The sequence below is a fragment of the Ambystoma mexicanum genome, chromosome 6q (genome assembly GCF_040938575.1).
Source record: "Ambystoma mexicanum isolate Mex_15411 chromosome 6q, UKY_AmexF1_1, whole genome shotgun sequence".
Classification (NCBI taxonomy): Eukaryota; Metazoa; Chordata; class Amphibia; order Caudata; family Ambystomatidae; genus Ambystoma; species Ambystoma mexicanum.
Window position 1 is genome coordinate 600,627,878 of NC_090937.1, and position 25,719 is coordinate 600,653,596.

The 25,719-nt window shown below is 43.6% G+C and overlaps 1 protein-coding gene across 5 annotated transcripts in view; it reads right to left on the reverse strand.

The window, feature by feature from the left end:
• Positions 1 to 24,191, reverse strand: part of UGT8 (UDP glycosyltransferase 8) — a 570,821-nt gene extending 546,630 nt beyond the window's left edge. For 2 of the 5 annotated variants that reach the window (XM_069631073.1, XM_069631068.1), the window contains exon 1: positions 23,981 to 24,191. The gene's annotated coding sequence lies outside the window, so the exon portion shown is untranslated. Of the gene's footprint in view, positions 1 to 23,404; positions 23,533 to 23,980 lie in introns of all 5 variants that reach the window. The other 3 variants (XM_069631072.1, XM_069631069.1, XM_069631071.1) reach the window with 3 other exon arrangements.
• Between the last annotated feature and the right edge of the window lie 1,528 nt (positions 24,192 to 25,719).

The following is a 25,719-nucleotide window of genomic DNA, read 5'->3' on the forward strand; positions in this document are numbered from 1 at the left end:
GGCCTGCCCCCTACCCCAGCTCAGCTCCTTGGAGCAGCAGAGGCTGTGCCACAGACTCCCATCTGGACAGGAACACTGTGCATGCGCAATGTTCAAGGTGATCATGCTGCTGTAAGGGTGTGCCAAGAGCTGCACCTGGTCAAAGATGTAGCTAATCTTTTACATCTTTCATAAAGAGTAGAAACAAGGGGGTAGTGTCTGTCCCCTGACAAGGCATAAAATAAACAATCTTGTATAGCAATTTGCTATGCAATTCTGTAGGTTTGCTAATTAAATTGACACTTGTGTAGCACAGCTAGCTATTTAAATTAACCAGTCCAATGAAAGCACAGTTCAATCTGCGTTTCCCTCCAGCTCCCTCTTCTATCTTTTTTCAGTCCACTGCAAGTTCAAAGAGGCTAATGGAGCAATCATCTCCTCCACTCTTAAAAGTGCCAAAGCCCTGTGGGGGGAGTACTAGCCAAGAAAGATTATTTCTTTATTAAATAATTACAAATCAGAAGTAATCAGGGTGATACATTTATTAAGCTAATTACATCCTGTTTGGCAAAGACAAGTATGTGTTAACTTTATTTTTTTAAGACAGTCCTGCAATTCCATTCCTAAAAATAATATTTGCTGCATAATGCACAATTCCATTATTGCTACTGTAAAACACTGCATTGTCTCCATGTTTTCCAGTAAAGTTTAAGTTAGTGTATTTGAATCTCAAAGTGTCAACTATATTTAATTTTGTTTGGGAAGCTGTATCATATCAACAAGTAAACACTTTTAAAAATGTAAATTGCCAAATGACACAGCAAAATGTTTTGATGGCAAACCTAGTTCTGTGACCTGCTAGTTGCATCTGTGCAACTGGTACTCAATCCATGAGCTGATCCCAAACTCTTTGGCATTCTATCATTTCACCCTGTTGCTTTATACCAGCTGTCCCAAAAGTGGGATGGCCACAAACAACACTATTTTACCTAGTTTGCCAAGTTCTCTGCCTACTACACCATCCCCTCTGCGTAGTCTCTTACTTTCTTTCCTCTTAGATAATGAATACACAAAGCTAACTAGATGTTTAAAGCCAAAATCAATAGTTCCGCCCAGTCTGTACATATACAGATCTGCTATAATACCATACACTGTAGTTAGTCTCCAGACCTCACTCTGCCCTACGATTAGAATTGTATTCCATATTAGCACCTCCAGGAGATAGTTGGCTAATCTGGAGGGTTAATATCCCCGCAAAAATATTGCCATACAAAAATATCGCCATATTTTTGCGGCATTATTAAGGCATGGAACCTGCCGGGGGTATCCCCGCAACCCTCACATTATTTTTAAAGGAGTGGGGGAACCCCCGCAACTCCTGCTCCCAAAACCCCCCAAAGTTATCCCCCCAAAAATATCACCTATAGCCATTCCAGACGACCATATATATGGCAATATTTTTGGTGGGGATAATATGTAGTGATACCATCTGGAGGCCAAAAGCGCAAACAGAATCTGCAACTAGCTGCCCACATTTCATGCTGGCCTTCTGTGCCTCTGTCCAGACTTCACCCTGTCCAAAGAGTGGGTACTCAAGGCCGAGTCTCCACTGCAGTACCACACCTCGACCCCACTGCCCACTTACTTGCTCACCTCTCGGTCCACCTGCAGCTCATGGAAATAGTTATTTCCAGTCACATACATATGTTTACTTATTTTCTAAGGAAAGCATACATTGCTTAAAGCCTGGTTCCCTTAAAAACAAAAAAAAGTATCAGCACCACAGATGGCAGCCCTGAGCAAAGAATATCGCTTTCATGAGTGCACAGTGCTGGAATGCTGCACTTGGTCCTACCATGTTCTGGTTTGAGGTAGGTTAACGGCCCAACCCTTCCCCGAAAGTGGTATTAAGCATAATATTGAAGTTAACAATTGCCCTGTCTGCCGCAACACAGTGTCAGGCTATGACGTTCCTTTTGCATTGAGAGCTTTTTGATTTAGTAAACTTCTGAACTTCTCCTTAAACAGCAAATGGTGGGTCAAGCTTACAATATATGGGACACTGCCATGTGCAACATCGACTGCACCCAGCTGCACATAGCCTTGCACTGAAAACTAGTTTCAGAGTCTTTTTTTTATCACACCTATTTATCTGAGTCCATTCAAATAGCAACACTACATTTTACACACATTCATCTCACTTCAGTCTTACTTTAGCAGTACACAAAAATGCTGTATTGTTGCTCATTTATGTCTTGGGTAAAAATGACATCTGGAGACATTAAAAGTTTTAGTACAAAATTGTTAATCAAATATGTTTGTTTGCTAATCAAGAAAATGTTAATGAGCTAATCAATTTTTGAAAACTAATGTATGCCTTGCCCGGCACATGGCACCCAAACGTATTAGCTGCCACTGTGCACACCCAGGAACATTATTATGCACATACCACTGGTGCGAGGATGGCCAGCTCCTTAGGGGATACCAGGTCAGTGGCAGCAAGTGAATATTTAAGGGAAGGGGCATAATCCCAAAAATGAATGCAGGCTAGGTTTTTTCCCCCGAGAAAATATTTGCAATAATGTTGTCAAAAGGTGCATTGTCCTACAAAATCTTCGAGTAATGTGTGGTAAAAAGCTATACAATTTACAAATGGTTCTCTAGGGTAACAAATAAAACAATCCAGCAAATGCCATTGCATCTACAGTACAGAGGAGAAGTTTACATTTTCACAATGCCTAAATCACTCTGAATAAGTTGCGTCCGCACTGTATATCACAGCTCTCTATGCGATTTGTAGGCCTGGCCCTTGATTATAATCAAAACGTGTGAGAGTCGCAGAAAAATCATCAGCAATGCAGGCTTTGTTGCACACAACACTGAAAAGGAGCCTAGTGGCAGCACTTTTCAGTTGAATGCTGTGCTCCTGCTGCAGCTAACCATTGATGGTACATTGTGCTGTCTCCTTCCCTGGCAGTATCTCACATCATGGCTGTCCTACTTGACCTCAATTTTAAATCAGAAAGCCTAACACTGGAGCCTAGCTGACTGCAAATGTCACCCGGCACAAGTTTGGCAACACGCAGAATGTGGTATGTGGCATGTGGAAACTTCAAGTAAGCAGTGATAATGCAAATATTGATTTGTATCAAGCTGAAATGTGCTTGTGGTTCTTTGATGCAGTAATCCTGTATTGGGAAATGTGAGAAGAATAGATTTCATATGGTGTTTTATTTCAAGTGTAAAGATTATCCTGCCGTGATTCTGTCATTGTTTAGGTGTGTCTCCATAGTATGCCCTTTTATGGTGATGGGTGGAGCTCTGAAAAGTTCCCAGACATTTGTGGGAAGAAATGGAGGACATTCTCTACTAAGTATTTATATATCAGGCAAACATGTTAGCACTTATGCTATATGAAACGCAGGTATGGGGCTGGAAGTATTGTCATTCCCTCCCTCTCTTTTTAATGGCACATTTTTGAAAAATGTATTAAGATTGCAGAGGTCTCTTCCAATTGATTATATTCGCCTTGAATGTTACATGACATGTAAGGGGACCCTGTCAGAAAAAGAACAATGTTATTATTGTATAGGAAAACGTTAGAGGCTGAGAATGGTGCTTTACATTATACGATTGTCAATGCATTTTCAACCTTGACTATCTTCAGGAAGGATAGTTGAATTTTCTGATTACATTCGGTAGCTGCACGATGGGATCTGCTCATGGGTCGGCAGGCCTCGCAAGCATCTTACTTAGCCCATAAGAGCATGGTGATATCTTATTTAAAAGGGTTTGATAAGGAACATGCTATAATTGAACTAGTCAAGATCAGTGTATTTCTAAATTCTTTATTAGGTAGAAGGTCTCTCCCTATTTAGATAAAAGCATATCCATTTAGCTATATTGTTAGGCACTACCTGTACATAAAATACAATCTTGTGAAGGTTTTAGAAATTGTAGCTGCGTGGCCAAAAGTGCTTAGGGAGGACCACTGCTGCAGATTGTGTGGCGATTCTATTATTGAATACATTTAGCGCTTTCTCATGGAGTGTGATGGTGTCGAACTGCTATGCAATGCTATTAGATGCAATGTAGGAGTGATTTGTCAATTATTTATCAATATGTGCAACATAAGGGATGATTTTATGAAAGGAAATTATTGTAACTTAATATTTTATATTGTCAACGTGTGGGATTATGTGATGGGTGTTTTCACTGGGAACTTGTTATTTCATATATTATGTGTAGTGCTGCATTATACACAATGGATGCATTTGTATGTGATTTATGTGTGATGTTATTGTATACAAAAGGACTTATTAATGTATGCAGATACAATACATTGAAACATGTTCCCAAATATGCACATGTTTGGAGGGGATCAATGGGGGAGCCTATCACACCAGTGACCTTTGATCCCACTGAGAAAAGTTTGCATTCATCCTCTGTAAGTAAAGATCACTGTAAATCCCTTTCATGAAGCTGCACTCACAATCAATTCCCCTTTAATGTGCCATCAACAGGCGCCAGGAGCTACTTTTGGGTTTCCAGATAAACCAATGCTGAAAAAACACATCTATGTACATGTGCATCTGGGCCAATCTATTAAATAAACATTAGGTCCCCTCTATATGTAAATGAACTCATAAGGGGTCATAAACAAGAGACACAACGGCGGCTTTCCGTCTTATGTGGAAGTGATGTTTGCGCAATGCCTCTGGTTACTGCCCGATACACTGGAGCTGTTTCTCCATCCTGCTTATCCAATTTTAAATGTGAGCCCTGTAGTGTACTCAAGAGAAAGTTATATGGGTGAAATGGATGAGATGCACCTATGTATCTATCTACTCACATTCATGATCGCATGAACCAAGTTATTATTTGAGCTGCATTTTTATGATTTCACCTTACCCTGACAAAATCCAATAAAAACTATTTGAAAAAATGATGTCCACAGGAGCAAAAGTCCACATGCAAATTAGATGGCTCTATTTTTTTCTTGTTTTGGTTTTGGCAACAGGCAGAATGTAGCACTGTTCTTCTGTTTTGATGGTGGCTGAAAGATAACATAAAAATACCCACAACCTCCTTATATTTCTATATTTCACAGTGAGGCATCCACGCCCTGTATTACGAGCTGTCTATATAAAATGTACTCAGCATATGTACCAGAGATGGATGCAGGATTAGTTGGCTATGGCTGGGTTCAAACTTGTGATATGAAAGATATGTACCAATCGCGGTGCCATGTGCAGGAGCCCACTTCCCTCTAAACGTTTTAATTGGAACCTATGATTTGCATGTCACACAAAGATCTTCACAGCAGGGACATTAACCTGCAAAGATGTCTTATGTTACAACATGTACATAACAGCCTACAAACGGGACAGAGGTCTCTGGAGTGGGGAAAATTACCGCTTGAGCTACCGGAGCCTTTGTCTGGCCTGCAGGTTACTCACAGCTCTAGTGGCTCTGGAAGTAGGGGGTGGAGGAGGTGCTGCAGCACCCCATAAATCTTCAATAAATCTTACTGATGACAGCATGGAATGAAAATGTTATGGAACATCAGCTTCGTTTAGAAATGATGCAGGCAGTGCCGAGGTTCCTTAACAGAAGCAGGTGGCAGACAACGGACACACCCTGTTTGTGTTAACCCTCCACGTCATCCATGAAGGAGGCACGCCAGACAACTCTTCTTTTGGGTCATTTGAGAGGCTGATAGTTGTAATGATGGAAAAACTGTATTACCTTTGTTTTCTAACTCAGACTTTCACTTCATGTCTAGCAAAGTGATTGATTCTGCATATTTGTGTTTACATTATTTTCAAACATATACAATATTTGAAAGCATTTTATTTCGTGTAAAGTTGAATGGATGAGGCTTTGTTGTGAAAACGTACCTTCTTCTGGCTTTACCTTTTTGCTCACCTTTCTCTAACTCTTGTTGCCTGTAATGAAGGCCTTTTGCCTCCATGGTTTTCTAGGTTTCATAATCAGGGTCAGATTGCAACAAAAAAGAGCCCATCCAGTTTAACGATTTTTGTGCTTGCAACAAAAAGAGGAAAATTTGTCAATTTTTAAATGTGCTGTGAAATGTGTGCAGTACCGCTAAACGTTGCTAAATATTGTATTTGAATACTCGGCCACTTTATGCAATAAGTCTGAGCAGCAAACCCTTTTCAGTTTCTGATATCTAGTGATCACAGCAGCAATGGCCCCAGTCCCATACACCGTTTACATGAAGGAACTCACCACGTGGGGGATTGGTTTCAATCTAGAGGCACAATAAATACAGTAGAAATGGAAATCTGCATCTACAGTTAGTTTAATTAAGCATAAATGCCACAACATGTACATGTACCACAATGTTTAGTTTTTCTTGTCGCAAGATTTGGAATTGAATGGCACACTATCTAGGTGCTCTGAAAAAATAGACACAGGCACCAAAAACAAGCTTTGGCAAAACCAACAGCTTTGGCTGTTATCTACGCATGGTAGAGACATCGTCCAGGCATTGTTATGATGGTACTATCTGTCCATAAGATTGCAAAAAGGTGGCAAATGGTGTTAGCACCGGGTATATTATGACAGTGACTGACAAATGCCTATACTAGAGCCAAAATCATTGGCTTTGCAAATGCTTCTGATTATCAGAAATTCCGTACAAGAAACAGATACAAGGGCACACTTTTTATGTATAAATCAAGTTCATGAAGGCACACTTGGTTGAGACATTTTTATTACACAAGGAGCTGGTCTGTAATTGGAACTATGCCATTACCTTACAGAACGTAAATTATAGTATGGGTGAAGACCCTCTTGTTTGTAATCTCCTTCTACATACGCATGCACGCAGCTGAGACAGCGCAGTCCCGATTGAGTATCCACAGAGACGATACCTCCTAGGAGGCAATTGAAAGGGCCTCCCAATCACTGAGCTAGCATGCACAGAGCCAACAGCGCTACATCAGCATAGCTCCAGAATTGACGCTGTTTTCTCCTGGGTAACCTTGCAATCATCATTTATCAGAGACAAATCAAGACATAACACTGTATTGATGACAGTTCCACATGAAATTAGCCCAAAAAACAGAAGCAATACAAGATTGATTGACTCCCTCCATCTCTAAGGGAGTTCACACTAAGATCACATTGCAACAAGCAACATAGTCCTGAAGAAAGCACGCAGGAAAGATTAGACTTTCAAACTGAAACCATGTTCAGTCATCCCCGAGCTGGAAACACAGAATGTGCCAACCAATGAACTGTGCTTATAAGGAGTACAGCACCCCAACTCACTTCAATTACTAACCCCACTATATCTCTGTTTTCTATGTTCTACCGTGTGCAATTGATTTCGCACTCACTAGAAATGCTGTTAGACACTTCTCCATATGTTGTTTTAATATTGGTGTATTTTGAATTATGAATACATTTCGTTTGACCAGTTTTTTACTATTACCTGTTTGATAATGTCAGAATGTTCCACACTCCTGTCCCACTGTTGTTTCCTAGCTCTAGCATATTGCGTTAAAGGGTGGGGTAACCCGTACTTTCTTGTATCTTGTTTCAATTACCTTACAGAAGACTGCTCAGAAGTAGCAGAGGCTTCCCCATTAAAGCACAGGCCTAACTCAAAGAGGTCCTGGAGTAAGTCTTTTTTTAGATCGGGTGGGACAGGTTTTCGTTGAGAATGTTCGCACAGACAGGTATGGCCACGAGTCATCGATGGGTGGATTAATATCTGATCAATACTCACAGCATGGGTGTTCCCCCTGTTATCCCATCTCTCTCCAAGCTTCACTTCCCATTCCAATAAATGCAGCTTATAGTCTGTGCTTAAAGCACCACTTAATTTGTAACTTTTGATTCTAGGGCTCTCAGGTGTTTAGTGGCCATGTGTGAGAAGGCCAGTCAGGCCTGTTTTCTTCCCTTTAGATCCTGGCACTTGTAGTTTTTCTTTCCCATTTGAAATTTAGGGAAACTCATCACGAGTTGGGTGGTAACACAATTGGTATTACCGCTGGCGCTATTAGCCCTACTGCCAAACCCCCAGGGCTATTAGAGTTCGCTGGATCACGTGTTTGGCAGAACGGTAAGTGCCCATTCCCCATTGGGCCCATATGGGAATTCCTCATTCCCCATTGGGACCAATGGGGAAAATTTGCGCTATTACCGCCGGAGGATTTCCCGCCGCCGGTAATAGCGACAAAAATCAGAAAATTTGCAGCGGATTTCCTCCCAGTTCAGAGCTGGGGGGAAATCCGCCAAGGCCATGATCTGGCAGACCCTTAAATACGGCAGTAATAGCGCTACCGCCACATTTAAGGGGTACCGCCAAACTCATGATGAGGCCCAAAGTCCCAGAATTCTAAGCAAAACTGGACTGGATGGCTTTCTCACACCTCACACATGGCCATGGGAAACGTGAGAGGTCTGTGAATCTGACCTCTCTGCCACTTCAAGGGAGTTACACATTTGGGCTTGGACTACAATATCAGTGAGTTTAAACGTACTTCAATAAAGCCTATTGATTTGCCACTGTTTGCAGATTAATGGTTAGGTTGGTATATTGTGATTTGCGCCTTGCCATTTACCCCTCAAGACCCCCACTCCAGTCTCTAAAACAGGGCAAGCTGAAAATACAAAGAGATGCTCTGAATACTGTTGGTGTGGAAATGAGGGCAAATAGGGCAAACCCCATATGAGGCAATGTAACCTACAAGGGGGGAGCAGTATGCATCACCAAGTATCATAGAAAGACCCTGCAGCGCATAGAAGTAGCTGCTTAGCACTAGAAATGCCTGCAGCGCCATTTTGTGTTAGTCCCCGAAGGGACAGGCTGCAGGCTTACGCTGCTCACGTTCCTGGTTCACAAAACCCAATTCCTGCACAACATGCTGGCTCTGCTTGAGTCCTGTTCTCACGGGAGTCCATTTTCCTCTCGTCCTTTCAGTGTTGCAAATATTTAGTATCACCTCAAGTAATGCGCCCGGCGAGGAGTGCGAGACAACACCAGGCTCCATGCTGTGTCCATTCATCTCCACTAACCTGCCATCAGGTCCCTAGCCCCCACACAGCCAGGCCGGAGTCACTCCCACACCACTCACTCGACCCCCACACCTTTGAATTCTTGGTAAGCACATGACCTCAAGGTCCTAACCTAAAATGTCCACCAAAGATCTAAGGCCTACAAGACTGTATTTCTCTCTAGCAGCAACACACGTCTCCTGTAACATGAGATACCGGGAAGGGTAAATCAAAGATCAATCCCCCGGGGGAGACATTGGGTGTGAGAACTGCGGTATCAATGAAGCCCTGAATATATAGGTCAGCATGACTGTATTTTATTTGCACTTTTCCCTAGCACCATTCCTCGTGCCACCCAGGTGCCTGCCATAATGAGTGAATAGTCCGTCTTAGTTGTTTAGTTTAGCTATAAACATTGTGTTTTAGGCATGCCCTGAACTTCACCGCGAGGATGAGCCCAGCTGACACACGTGCACCAAGATTGACAGGGAAGAATCAGCCAAATACCGCCTGGCATCCTCGATGGAGCAGGCCCGTGTGTAGGGTGCCTCCAATCAGTGCCACCAATTCATACTATATGCGAATGACAATTTTAGTGTATATAAACCCATGTTTGTGAATGTACAACGAGAGCGCTCTCGAGCAGCAGAGTCCTTTGCTGGCATTCGTATTCTGTAGAATTAAACCTTGTTATCCTTGCAAAGCTATCTCTTGGACTATTTCCCTAGCGAGTTGTATTTACTCTGGAGTGTACGTATAGAGAGACTTGCCTTCAATACTTCAGGTAAGCGTATGGGAAATGCAAGGATATGACATGTGACCATTCAAAAATAAGTCACAGAGAAATATCTGCATAGGCTTCGACAAATTAGGAATGGAGGACACAGCACACAGAAAACACATTTGCATTAAACTATGAAATAATAAAGGATGTGGAAGTATTTACCTTATGTAAGAGCCACTGTTTAAATGTCCTTGTCAGCACAGAAAAAACACTGCTTTCCAATGAATAATTCTCTTTCGAAAATCAATATTGTGGCTTTTCTCACCCACCACCCACTAAAGGTTTGGACCAATAATTACCAAAGATATTCAGGTAACGAAGGTCAAGCGTGAATAAGACATTTTAATATTTCATAGGAATAGGATATAGCTTATTCATTGAGAAACACAGAGTTACGGACACTTAATAAGGGGTAGGATGTAAAGAATACATCATTCAATACAATTTAATTATGGTGCGCAATAGGCAAAGCCGATTTAAAATCATTCATGAGCATTCGCAAATCCAAACATGTTATTGTAACCAGAAGACATGTCGGGATCAGCACATTTTCAGATGTGGAATCTGTCTTATAAAATAGTGAAATGAAATCACATTACTTTAAAGCTCTCGCTCTGCCCCATGTCAGGAGTGAGTAGCATGAGAAAGTCTGATAAAACTGTTGGCTTTATCAGTGCTTGTTTTTAGCAGGATTTCAGTGCATGGAACAGGAATAAATCAAAGCGCTCCAGGCAAACAGCTGCCATAAGCCATTAAATCTCAGCAGACAGATTAGATACAATATTGGCAGCCCAAAGTTTGATGTTACTATTTGATAGCGATAGGTCAAAGCGATCTAAGGGGAATGTGTTTTGGGAAGGGAGGGGCAGGTACTGGGTGAAAATTGCAATGTGAATTAGCATGGCCATGAGAAATCATTGCAGGGCTAAGTAACAAAAAACACCTGCAAGCTGTATGTCCCACCTCACATGCCATTTCCCTCCTAGATGTACTCCAATGCCATAGTTTTGGCTTGTAGGTGGTGCTGAAGCTGAAGCACCACCTACAGTAAAAACTAATAAAATGTCTCTTAGGTGTGCATTTATCAAAGATTGTGTGGCAGAAAATGCATTTTAAATCTCATTGGTCCAAATTACCAGCTGCCCTGTGAGCTCAGTTATCAAACTAGGACACATTGGCTCTCAATTAATATGCGTGCAAGTGGCAGACAATGTCCTGGTGGCAGCCCGTTTAATTGTGTACAAGAGTATAGGTACTGATGTTGGGGGTATGATAGGGTATAAAGATGGGCTGGGCATGCCTTTTCCCTCTTTGGGTGTTATATTGCTTTTTGGTAGGCAATGTGAGGAGCTACCACCACTACAACTACCACCAGTACCAGGGTAGTCAGGTATTTTACCAAGGAACAGTATGCATGCTTTCTAGCAGGGCCAGTACTAATAGCACTGAACCGTTACTTAGCAAGGTTAACATGCGTTAGGCAAGTAATTATGAAAACATTTCAGAAATAAAAACATAATTTTAAAGGGAAAAAAGCAACATTTCTAAGTGGGAGTCATACACTTTACATTAAGACAGTACATACTGAGGTGCACATAGGTGCACATCTTTCCTTGTAGCCATTTGGCTGCTTTAGTAATCACCAAGTGGCCACTCTTCAAGATGTCAGACCCACCCTCTGTGAAAGGAGTCAACCACTGCCAGCCAACTGCCCACTCTGTGATTGGGTAGCCTCTCTACATACAGCCAATCTGAGGCACCGGCAGGTGGAAGCCGGCCCCTCCAGCCAAGGCCCACAACTAAGGCCCTGTCTGTGCCTGTCTGGACCGAGGAGGGCCATGAGGGCCTTCTACCCCCACAAATGAGAACCCGGCCTCCAGACTAGTTACTACTACCCTATGTTTTTTGGGTCCTTGGCCATCTACGCTCCTGTAGATCTGCAAGTGAGTGATGGCTGAACTCTTCCATTGCCTCCTCCACTAATATTTCTGATCAATTTACTGTGCTTATGTACTCTGCCTTCCTTGCCTCAACTATCACACATCCTCTCAAACTGCAATTGGCCTTTTTTAAAAATCAAATTTAGCTGTGTGTACTTTTAAATCTATGCACCTCCTGCATTGCATTTGTGCTTCCTTTTATAAAAAATCGAATTTAGCTGTGTGCACTTTTACATCTCTGCACTTCCTGCATTGCATTTGTGCTGCCTCCTTTTAAAAAAAATCGAATTTAGCTGTGTGTACATTTACATCTGTGCACCTCCTGCATTGCATTTGTGCCTCCTTTTATAAATATCGAATTTAACTATGTGCACTTTTACATCTGTGTACCTCCTGCATTGCATTTGTGCCTCCTTTAAAAAAACGAATTTAGCGGTGTGTACTTTTACATCTATACACCTTTTATCTCTTGCAATTAAATTTCCTTTATGGATTGCATTTATGCCTTTGTGACTACCTCTACTAGGCCAATTGGGGAGTTAAGCTAGAACTGTGCTGGCAAGCCACTCGTCTTCATTACTTGACTAACCTCTGCCGCCCCTATGGCTCTCTCCAACTCATTCGTATTCTCTAACTGCTACACTATCACCTATCCCCCCTCTCTCACGAAGTCCGGCAGGAAAAGGCACAAAAAAGATATCTTGAGTGCAAACCCTGGCCTTCCCATCACAGACACGTATGTCAGCACTTCCTCCAGAGAGGCCTTCACTGATATCCTCTTCTCTGTCCCCTTTCCCGATCTATGGACCCCCATCTCATCTTTACTCTCTCTCCTTCCACATCCTCTCCCATTAATGGTGCCACCAAGAGGGAAGTCCTCTTGGCCGGCTTCCCATCTTCACACTGCTTTGTTAATGTCCATGACACAGGCACTACCCTGGAGGAGGGGCCTCAACCCGATCTCCTTCTCTTTGATCAGATCCTGCCGTCTCTCATTAACTTCCTTCCTTCTCCTGCACCTCCCGCTACTACTCTCTCTATCCCTCCTCCTCTGACTGGTGTAAAATGCCCCTATACCCCACCTCACAAAACCTTCACAGGCAGACACCTCCTCCATCTGGCGACTCTTAACGTCCGCTCAGTCAGCAAACATTCAACTGACATCTGCCTCCTTCTTGAAGACATTGAACTCGACATTCGCGCTCTTACAGAGACTTGGTTCATTCCAGCTCAGTCACTGCTTTTGACTTCCTTCCTCCCTGATGGCTTCAAGATCATCTCCAAACCTCAACCTCCCGCACTGGCAGTGGTGTTGCCTTAACCTGCCTTGAGTGGTCTCCTGCTTCCATCTTACCCACCCAGCTCTACTCTTCCTTTGAGAGCCTGGTATGCAAGTTGGTCATCTCTCCCATTTCACCCATGACCATTGCTACCATTTACCGGCCTCCAAGTGCCACCACCCTGTTCCTCTCTGAATGGGCTGATTTCTGTTCTTCTGTACTTTCATCCACCTCCAACCACCTCCTCTTGGGTGATTTCAACATCCAACCGGATTCCCCTGGTTCAGCATACACTCTCCTTATCGATCTCTGCACCTCTCTGTCCCTTTCCATTCTCCCTTCTGTTCCAACCCGGTTGGCTGGACACACTCTGAATGCCCTCATACACTCTGACCTCTCTCTCCCCCACTAGTCATCCTTCTCTCCTGGTCAGACCATTCTCTCCTCTCCCCCCAACCTGGGTCCCTTGGGCCCTCTGACCGCTCCCCCAAAAGCCATGCTAACCTCGTTCACTAGCATCCGCCCGGTGAAAAGAGTGTCAGCTGCTTCCTTCACATCCACCTTCATCCCCCCTCAATACAGTTACTCCGTCCGTGCCAGGAAAAGAGCCTGCAAACAGGCACGGGTTTCCAGTGCTTCCAACAACACGGCAGAACTTTTCAAGATCTGCAGGGAACTAGCCAACCCTTTAGCAATCTTCTCCTCCCCTTTTCATTCCCGGGCCCTCTGCAACCCACTGGCCACTCACTTCACCACCAAAACTCAGGACATCCTGAACACCCTTGTTATTCACCCTCCCAACACATCCCACACCCCCTTGCCTCCCTTGGCCCCTCACCCTCCTCCTTCCTCCATTTCCTCCTCCTCAACTGTCGTACCTGAATAAGTAACCAGAGTTGTCCGCTCCATGAAGGTCTCTTCTAAACAGGTTTCCCCTTGCTCATCCAGAACTATCAAGGATAACATTGGTTCTCTTAACCCCACAATCGCTGATTTCTGCAATCATTCTTTTGCCACTGGATCTTTCCCCTCCTCCCCTAAGCACTCTCTTCTGCACCCCCTCCTGAAAAAACCTTCAGCAGATCCTACCTGTTCTGCCAACTACCGCCCTATTTCCATCACCCCCTTCCTGGGGAAGCTGCTGGAGAAGCTGGCATTTCCCCATCTTAACTTGCACACCAAACGTGTTTATGGTCTCCACGGCCATCAATCTGGATTCCAAACACCCATGAAGAACTGCTTGCATCTCTGGACTCCAACTCCCCATCTGTCCTCATCCTTCTGCACCTCTCCTCTGCCTTTGACACAGTCAACCATTCCATCCTCATACAAAGGCTCCACGAACCCTTGGTAGCTCGGAAAGGGGACTGGACTGGATGGCATCCTTCCTAACTGACCGCTCTTCCAAAGTCATCCCGGGCACCATTTCCTCTCCTACCTCCTTCTCCACCTGTGGTGTCCCCCAGGGTTCTATCCTCTCCTCTTGGCTCTTTAACATTTACCTTGCTCAGCTTGCACGCCTCATCTCCTCCTTTTCCCCCAGTGTTATGCAGATACACAACTCTTTTTCGAACTTCCTGCTAACCCTGTTGGACATTCCATCATCCCTGACTGCCTATCTGCCATCCAGTCCTGGTGCAATTCCAACGATCTCTGGCTCAACGCCTGTAAAACTTTGATCCTTCCCATCAATACTCCTGCTCCCTCCTTCTTCCTTTAACTCTGGCCTTCCTCCTTGGACTCTCCCTCTGCTCCTTCTTCTGAAGTCATAAACCTTAAAGTCATATTTGACTCCTCTCTCTCATTCCACCCTCACACTCAGGATATTGCCAAGAAGTCCCACTTTCAGCACTTCCTTCTCAAAGAAATTCTCCCTTTTCTCACCATCCCCCAGTAGCTCAATGTTACCTGAGCCCCGGTTCTCTCTAGGCTTGATTATAGCAATAGCCTCCTCCTGAATCTACCTTCTTCCACTCTCCAACCCCTCCAGCTAATCCAGAATAGGGCAGCAAAATGCATCCTTGGCCTTAAGGCCAAGGATCTCATCTCTCCTGACCTAAAGAGTCTTCACTGGCTGCTGGTTGCTGCATGGATTACATTCAAATCCCCCTGCATCATCCTCAAGGCTGTGTGGGCCCGGGAACCATACTATCTTCAACTTTATCTTACTAAATACACTTCCTCTAGACCACTTAGTTCCTCTGGCACCAACTCTTTGTGTGTAAAGTGTTTTGCTAAACAGAGGGTAGGTGGTTGATCGCTTTTCTCATTTGGCTTCCTCCTATGGAACAGCCTCCACCTCCCTCTATGCTTTGAGCAGGACTTTCTTACATTCTGCAAGCTCCTCAAGACTTTCCTCTTTACCTCCTCCTTCCCTTCTTCTCTCCTCTGCTAATCTCACAGTTGCTGTGATAGGTGTCCTGGGACCTTATGCATCCTCGGGCCCCTGACCTCCCACACCAATTGCCCCAGTTCCTGTCTACCCTCAGCACTTGCCTTGGGACACCCTCCACCCTAGAGGTTCGCACTTACACCTAACGTGGCTCCAGCCATGTAGCACTCGCCATACCACGCAATTCATGTGTGGCCCACCCATGAGCCCAGACACCCGAGCACTTGCCCCCTCTACCCTCTTCCTTGTTGCACTTGCACATTATGAATACTCACAAGGCATAGTAGGTTTGTCCTTTTTTCCTTCCCTCCACTGCTTTTAAATATTGTGTTTTTAATGTGTTTCACTCCTTTGTTCCTTCCCTTTGCCCTGTGGGCACTTTGAAACAGTATTTTACTTGCTGTAATAGCGCCTAACAAGCGAAAAATAAATAAATGAATAAACAAAACACACTTCTCAGGGGTGTTGCTAAACTGTTAACAGCACCTTAACTAACTTGTTGGCTGTCGCAGAATAGCATCAAAGAGCTGAAAAGAAGCAATGCTTGAACTCACAATTCCCTCTTCCTGAGGAATTATAATGAACTCCTGCGGGCAGTGTGAGAAGCTTGAATTACTGTAGAAGACATCCTGCATAATGCATTAAATCCGACACTGTTCATGGCTTCTCCAGCCCCCAAGACTGAAATCAACGAAAGGTGGGCCAGACCTACCAGCCTTTCACAGGCACCAACCTACTCAAACATCTCCTTATTTGCACAGAGGACAGACCTTTCATTATGTTGTAGTGCTCAAGCAATGCCAGTCACAAAAGTGTTACACGTTACTAACACTGCCCAAGTTTTGTAGCCTAGTGCAAGGCACATCTCATGCAGCTCCTGCTGTAGAGATCTAGGCTTCACCCTTAAGGGAATCCTGGTGAGTTTGCTTTGTAAGGTAATGTGTCTGCTACACAAATATGCATTTAAAATGCAGGAAATTACTTAACCTTCCATTTATCAGCTCAACTACTGGATCTGTAATGGGGCAGGGCCACATAGATTCAATGCAACAGTATAGTACCTGTATTCAGGAGTACTACACGTTTAAAAGGGATTGCACAGTATGTCTCATCAATACGGCCATCTATTTAATCAGATAGCACTGATACTTATTAATATGGTTTAAATGCTTTCTATAGGGCAATAGGGTTGTACATCCCACACTGTCAGAACATGACAGTCTACATCCTCTGTGTCCCATGTTCCAGAATGGAAAGCATGACATTAGGGTTGTACATGCCATGCGGTCAGAACATAACACTGCTCCCTTGTGTCCTATGTTCCAGAATTGAAAGCAGGGAATTAGGGTTGTACACTGCACGCTGTCAGAACATAACAATCTACATTCCCATGTCCCCTGTTCCAGAATGGAAAGCAGGGCATAAGCGTTGTATATCCCATGCGGTCAGAACGTAACACTCTACATCCCCAATGTTCCCTGTTCCAGAATGGAAAGCAGGGCATTAGGGTTGTACACTGCACGCTGTCAGAACATAACAATCTACATTCCCATGTCCCCTGTTCCAGAATGGAAAGCAGGGCATTAGGGTTGTACATCCCATGCTGTCAGCACTTAGTCTACATCCCTGTCAGAAAATATCACTCTACATCCCCCATGTCCCCTGTTCCAGAATGGAAAGCAGGGCATTAAGGTTATACATCCGATACTATCAGAACATAACACTCTGCATCCCGTGTCAGAAAATAACACTTTACATCCCCCGTGTTCCCTGTTCCAGAATGGAAGGCATCACTTTCTGTATTTGCGTTCACCTAGCAATGGCTGCATCAGCCAATCAGATTGATCTGTGTCACCATCTATATGATATGTTGACTAATCAGACTAGCACGAACACTTGGGTTGTTATCTGTAATTTTGGGGGTCCACCTGGATTTGGAATCACCAAGAGTGCCAGTATGCCCCTTATGCACCGTTCCGCTGCACTTCATGGAACAGAGCTGTCCCGCCCATTCCTCTAGGACAGATCAGCATTATTTCAGCAGGGCTGCTGTACTTTATTTAGGACAGTACTCCACTTTTCAAATGGCTGTTAATCTCCAAATTGACAATAGAAGGACTTCTCAGCGTGGCTGCTATACATGTCATTGACAATTTAATGTGGCAGGCCTTCATGGAAGATCTACTTTATGTTCATTTGTGCATCACTGGTACTTTTTTTAAATTTCATTTTGAACCATAACGTCCAAGTATTTAACATACATGTCATAGGAGCTCCTTCTGATACTCCTGAGCTGGTAGGGTGAATACAACATATACCATACTTGTCAATTGGCTGATGCTGATTTAGCTGTAAAAAATATATCTTCTATTACTGCATCACACATCTGTAGTTCTTGGTTTCATGTGACTGTACTGAGAGAGAAACATATGCTTCTCCTACTAGGCTGGATAAACATTCCAGGTTGCTTTTTTGTTTAGTATCTCATGCCAAACCTCTGCACTTAGACAACATTAATGTACCCTACTACAAGTTTGTCTGTATTCTGGCAGTAAATTTGCCAGAATAACGGCAAATAGGAATACAATACCACCACTTGGTCAGGTGGTATTACCACTGGATGTATTACCTCAGGCAGTAATACCACTTTATTGCAAGTGGGGTTTGCTGGTGTCAATCCCCATTTAATGGCGTACATAGGACCCAATTGGGGATTTTTGCCGGTATTACCTTCGACAGTATTACTGGATGCTAATACCAGTGATTTTTGGAGGCCAAGTGGAGGAGTTACCTCCAGCTTGAAGCTTTACCTCCAAAAATCGCTGGTATTACCATGCGGTAATACCACCGGAGGTAATAAAGGCAAACTTGTAGTTTGGCCATGTGGGAAAAATTGAGGTAAACGGTATTACCTCCACTTTTTTCTGGCACCGCCAAACTTGTAATGAGCCTGATTGTATACTACACCATGTACCAGCACCATTTAATGGATGGACACAGGTTTAACTACAATGCAATTGCGTGCATTAGCCATTGGGAATATGTCACATTTATAATTAATGACATTTATTTAAGACATTGGTGCACAAAGAGAGCCCTTAACTCTCTTTTTTGCTGCATTAACTTTTACCTCAAAGATTTAAACACTTTTCATCCGTTGTTTACAACATTTATAGGTTTCTTTTAATAAGGAAAGCATAGTACCTTGTCACTTTGAATATGATCAGACAGTCTTCTGAATCGCACGCAATGTGCATGCTCTCTGCAAATGCATGTATCCAGTTCTTCTGTGCAAGCCAAAACCATGCAAATTCTGTGCACTTGGAGAAAACAGTGCCAGAGGGTTCCAGATGTCCACTGTGCATGCACACCTGTAGTTTATGCATTCCTGAAGTGAATTACTGATCTGTCTCCTCCCTGCAGGGCGATGGATCAGAATGCCAGGAAAAGCCTGAGCAATTCATCACTGCAGCGCTTGGTTCTTAACGACAGGAGCCCAAACCCAAAGGAGCCCTTGAGTGCCCATTTTGCTGCTGGCCTGCTCTCAAAAAAGGCGCAGCCCCAGGCATATCATATATTGATAATATATCTGGAAACCGTGTGATCAATACAAAACTATTTCACATGTTTTTAAAAGTATATTGAGGGCATTTTCTAAAAGCACACAGTTCCGCTGAAGGGAGTTAGCACATTTGCCACACTGGCCGGCTCAATAGCATCAGCATTGTTTATTCCCCTGTGATTGTGGTGATATGCAAGTGTTCCAGTTCCACTGCAAAGCTCTCCAGAGTGGGCGCCTTGCTCTCTGTGCTATTATAGTATGATTGGAAGCATAGGCGCCAGGTACATCAGGGCACTTGCCCTCTTTCTCCTAGAACAACAGGGGTAGAAGTGCCATTTTGCCGCCTTGTTGATGCTGCAAGACATGAGAGAAGAATGGAATCCCAAAGCAGAATGCTTCACAGGCAGCTCAGAAAGTTAGGCGACTGTTGCTGCGATGTTCGATGTTTAGACCAGCCTGTAAATGCTTTGCCTTTTTTCCAATTCCTGCTGCTGAAGGTGCTGTATAGTGTGTACTTTGACCCAGGGTATGGATACAGCTCTCTCGATTCTTGTTTTGGGAATTTCTACCCACACGCAAAAATCGTTATTTGGCCTGCCCTGGAGCGAAAATCAAAAGTTGCCACCTAAGATTGGAAGCTATGATCTTTAATGCAGATTGCCAACAAGTGGATGCTTTGGGCCTTTTCCGGCCCTTCTCCTTGCCTCTCAGGTCTTTATCCAGTCAAGACCAGAGTGCCAATGTTTATTTCACCATTTTCTTTTGTATGTTGGGTCACTGTAAAGGTTGTTCCTGGCTATAACTAAACAATTGAGTGTTGCATGAGTTTGTAGTGGCTATCAGAAGCCCGCCGTTGCGTCTCAGTTATTATTTAATAGCACATGATGCTCCGCAGAAGGGCAGCGTTTCTTGTAAGGAAAAGGAAAAGACTTTACGAGTTGGGCGGTAAGGGTTAACGGTCACCGGTAATGATGCCGGTGCCGGTAAACCCTTACCGCCAAATTCCGAGGTCCCTTAGCGGGTCCCAGCAGGAATTGCTGGTCTGACCAGCTGTTCTCTGTGGGTCCTGTTAAGGGACTTTGGAGCTAATAACGGGCCCGCAATTTGCGGGCCCGTTATTAGCGCCTTCCCCATTCCCTATGGGGGCTCAAATGGGAATGGGGAATGGTTAACTGAATGGGGACTTACCGGGTCCGCATAGATCGGAATGTCCCGGTAAATCCCCATTCAGCCAGACCGGACGTGGACCCGGACCCGGGTTTGGAGGCAGCCATGGCGCTAATGGCGCCATGCCTACCTCCAAACTCGTAATGATCCCCTTTGCCTGGGTGGGCGTGGTTGATACTGAAAACCCCAGGAGGGATTGATCCAGTGAGGGGTGCTCAGACAGCTAATTTATTTCAACGACAACAAAGATGTTGCTGTTGAACGTTGGTCTAAACTGAAAAAGCAGAATCTATAACTGGCCAAAATTCAGCATGGCATGTGCATGATAATAAAACATAGTGTCATGGTCCGTGCCAGCCCCCTCAAAAGTGGCGATCTACCGAGGGCTTCCATAGGCAATGGACATGCACACAAATGTATATACCTGCACACAAGGGTGCACCTAAGCTAAATGTTAGGGATGTGGGGGTTATACCTTCAAATGTCGGCGCAGGGGCTAACATCGGAGACTGTGGGGGAGTGGCAAACTTTCTTATGTGGGCGCATCTAACTTCTTTGCACATTCTAACAAGACTATTCTGGTGCAGCGTCAATGTTACAAGCAGTTTACTCTCTCCTTCACATATGAAACCATACACTGAAGAACTGCTGTGAGAATCCCACATCACAATTGCAATTGCCTAAAAATGTCTACATACAAATGCAGGTGCTAACAACATTATTTTACATTATTGCCGGGTCTTTGTTAACAGCGCAGCCCAGATACCATTTATTGTCTGAGTCCTGTTGTGTCCCGCCACTGCTCTTTAGGTTTGACAGGTCAAGTCAACATTGCCCAAAATATCAGAGGGTGGGGGGGGGTGAAGCTCAATCTTCCCAATGGGTGTTACGCCACTTCTTGCACACAGGACTCGCCGAGGCATGAGCAGTATGTGCAGTGAGCAGGTCCTGACAGTTAACGGGGCCCGCAAACACCAGCTGCCTGCCTCCAGCATATAAAGGAACATTGTTTCCAAAAGGGGCTGTGCAGCCTCCATGTACGAGGCTCCCTTGTTGTTGTCTTAGTGAGGCAATGTGTCACCCACCCCTTTACTTCCAGCTGCAACGCTCTCGAAACAAATACCCCCCTCTCCCCACTGGACCTATAGACGCTTCAGGCCCCGTGTAAGTGCTGCTTATCACTTTCTTTCTTGAAAGCAGAGCATGTAAAGTGGGAGTGATTTACAAGTGATGGCCCATTTAAGAGACCATTGTTTTGGACAAGGTGGTCTTAACGTCTCCATTAATAACTGCAAAGGGACATTTTTATTTTGAAAATAGGCACAACACACCAGTTAGCAGCCTAAAAGCAATGCCCTCCTTAGAGACAGTTAAACATATCACACAAAACCTTTTAAACTATGTTTCTTATTTTCACATGTTCATATTTGCAAGGGTTTATTTTAGGTAGAATGTAACATTTAACTCACATTATATGTGAAGCACGATTTGTCAAATGTTGAAACCCAAACAGCGAACCTTTTCACACATTACCTTTTGTGATGAGTCTTTAAGCCTTGTAAGTACATTTTCAAAATCCATGGGCGTTGTTTGCCTTCTGCTGAATTGCATTCTGGTATTTGTAGTCTTCCATTCAAGGTGGGGGAATAATGGCACTATATATATATATATATATATATATATATATATATTTTTTTTTTTTTATGTGAATACTTCACTAAGGTTTGAGTACTTTTCAAGTTATCTTTATAAAAAAGACCATTGTTTAAAGCCAAACGTGGGTTGAGAGGGGAACAGATAAGAGGGAAAGTGAGTCATGAATATTTGCCCAGGACGTGGCGGGAGAGGTAACAGTCCCGGAGACTTGGGGGGGGGGGTGCTTATGTTCTCTGGTTAAGGTCGTATTTTCAAGGCACAAGTCTAGGATACATGTGGGTGGACAGCTTCTGCCACTTTTTTCAGAGGATATTTTTGAGGCAGGCATTAAAAATAAATTGTGGCTCGAGTGTTCCTCTAATAGAATTTTCCCCCAAGTTGTCATGTTTCCAGTACAGAGGCTTACCCACAAGACCACATAAAAATGTCACCAAAGCACACTTCTCCTGTTTGGATTTTGTTACCCTTGGAATATTTTATTATACATTTTTGGGTTTAAAAAGTGGTCACCTTTTATACTTTGGCAGCATAGTTATTGTAAATTCTCCTCTCTCTGCTTATTTTTCCAGGTTGATTATATGTTTTTGAAAGGCAAATGCTCATTTGACTTGCACACTTTCTTCCAAGGGGAAAAGTCAATTGAACTAAATGTGTATATTTTACTTTAAAATAGGTTTGCTTACTGTGCATATATTAATGGGCGGCAGTTTTTGATTTTCGCTATGGGGGCAGAGATTCCCACACTGTGTGACACAAGGGGAGCTGTACCCATCCCTCGGCCAAAACAACCCGTTTTACAGCACATTTTGCAGCAGGAATAGGAACAAATCCATATGATGTACAGGAAGGGCTAAACACATAACATCTCAGCAAGAGTCAACCGACCTGCTGAGTTGTCTTTGCAGCATTCTGCTACAGCTTCCCCTCCTACACCTACACCAGCAAAACAGATTTAGCCTGCCCCCCTCCAATCAAGAGTCAGGTGGTCCATTAATAAGGCTCCCTTCCCATTTTGAATTGAGCAGCACTTGCTAATTTTGTAAAATGCATGCTTACACGCCACCAAGCCTGAACCCAGTAAGAGAGGAGACAGAACCCATGCTTTAGATGAACATGGCAAGGAGAAGGGGTGCAACTCCGCCTTCCTCCCCCATGTACTCAGCGCCTATGCATAAATTATTGAGTACCTCGTCCCTCACCTTTCTTTTTAGAACTTGAGCCCTGTTAATTTTGTTAACAATTGAGGGCCAGAAAACTTGCTTACTTACTGACTTCAAGACACCGCAGGGAAATATTGCACTTTAAGGCAATTCTACAGTAGACACAACCTGCCCTGACTGCCCCAGGATCAATCCCTGCCCTGACAAGATATACTTGGACCGTGCTGAGAGTTTTTCTTTTGACAGCCAAAATAATCCTTATCTGTAGCCTCTGAAATGAAAGCCTATTGCTAGGTTGAACAATATGGCCCAATCTATAAACAATAAAAATAAAAACAATTGGGAAACGCCTGCAAAATTAGCAGTTAACTTCAATTTGCAAAAAACAATATAACCATATTTTTGCAATGCCTTCCAGTCAGATGGTGTTGTCAAACAAAAGTTTCAAAAATACCTTTTACAAACAATGTGGGAAGAGATGTGTTCAAGTTCCTGAATTGCAGACTGGTCTCAAATCCTGGCTTCTCCACTTAACCAAAGTGTGTGTTCCCAGCCAAATCCTTTTATCTCACCATGCCTTATCTGCCAAAATTAAAAATCTATTTAAAGTGTCTGCTATAGTTCATATACCTGGCGTCACAATTTATTTCTCTCCTGACTTACTCATGGCAACATTTTTAATTTATCTTCCCATGATGCTTTTGTGTATTGAAGACTCATTCTACAATATAATTTTCTGTCACATCACAGATGTAAATATTAATGCAAATGAAGGGGGGCCCACACACCTTATACCGCCCAGGGTTCTGCAAATCCTAGCACCGGCCCTGCTTGCACACCCAAAAAGACACACGCAATACAATTCTTGGAACACACTGAAACACATTCAAACATACACGCATGCATATAAAATGACACGCACAATACCATATATAAATGCACACCCACAGAAATTACAAGCCATAGAACACACTGAAACACGTCCAACATACACAGACACATATACAAACACTTGTTTGTTTCAATTTACCTCAGTTTCCTTCCAGCTGCATCGATAATCTCACGGTCCTGGCAAGAAAATTCAGCTGCATGTTCTCTGCCTTGTGTTTCTCCGGAACTAGCTGTTTCGATGCGCAGGGCGAGGTCTTGGTTGCCTAGCAGCCATACGAAATGTCTAGCAAGCGCTGCTCCAACTCTGAAGTCAGAATACTCAATGAAAGACAGTGCTTAGGTTGGGGCCCCGCGGAACTCGCTCTTTTTTTAAAACAGATGTTTTTTATCCAAGCCAGTGGTCAAAGTGGGCGGGAGTGGTTGGGAGTGGTGCTCCTCTACTCTTTTTACTACATTTTACTGTTCCTATAATTTTATTTTAAAAGGTATCCGTTCTGGAATGGTTTTGTTTTAAAATAAAAGTGTAGGAAGAAGACACAACGTTCACTTTTAGTTCACTGCACTGAACGTTCCATTAAACAGCAAGCGCATGTGTTTTGGGGCTTGCATTGTGCATGCAAGGAGGCTTGGTGATGGGGTTTGTCGGGAGTGGATGCATGCCAGTAGGGAACATACTTCCACTACTTCTTTTCATACACTCGACCACTGCCAATGTACTCAGGCAAGGACACTGCTGCCCCACACTGCGGGGGCTCCTGATGCACCAATGTATCAACACTGAAACCTGAAACAAAGTATCAGGGAATCATATAGGTGGGCATAACCTAGAAATATATCCCTTTAGATGACTAAAGGTTTACAAAATGAAGGGGTACAAGAGGCATCCCCTGGTTTTAGCAGAATTGGACATTACCTTGAAAGACTTTCTCAAAAAGGGGCCCAGTGAGGAAACCTCTGGTGGTCTTATTACAGAAACCTTGCACCAGTACAGGTGCAGTTTTGCACAGCATTAGCACTAGGGGAAAACATGCACTTGTGCAAAAATTATGTTCTTTCAAATAATGTTTGCACAAGGGCTCTTAGTGCTAATATGGAATGGCATATTCAGTACAGCAAACTTTGCCCCAGCACAACAATACATCCAAGGAATATGTTCTCCTACTAGGGCAGCTGTTGTCCTAACACCGCATAATATTGCATTTGCAGCTGTGCAAAGTTCATGTAACATGCCCCTGGGATGGTATTAGAGGTATTAGAGAAACATTGCACCAGTGCAAGTGCAATTTGTACTAGGACAAACATTGCCCAAGTGAAAATAGCATATTTTTCAATGCAGTTTTGTAAGAGGGTACTGCTTGTACCAGTCCTAGCACTGGTGTGAAATTTGCCCTGGTGCGAAAATACATTAAAAGAATATTTTCTTTGCACTGTGGCATTTTTTGCCCTAATGCAAAGTTCACTTACAACAGTGCAAATTGTCTGTAATATACCCCCTCGTGGTAACCGAACGGTTTCCCCTGCAAATGGCTTGTGTCTATCAGAAACTCAAACAAGGAATAAACGATGGGAGCATTAAGAATGGAAACCAAAAAAAGGCAGCTAGCTGCTCCATTTCCTCCAAAACTAGTAAGTCCAAGTATGTTATTTCTTAAGTTGTAACAGGCAGTGAGAGATTCGCTAGAATTGCATTGCTTTTCGTCAGAATTCTATTCCATCTTTCCATTCATTAGGTCAGTCGGATGCTGTTTAAAGAACTGTTTCACCAGCCTTTCATTTCTCAGAATACACTGAAGAAAACATTTCTCCAACAATTGATTGTTCCGATGCATATAGAGCTCCATGTGGAACCCAGGGCAAGGCACGGCTTCACTCCACACA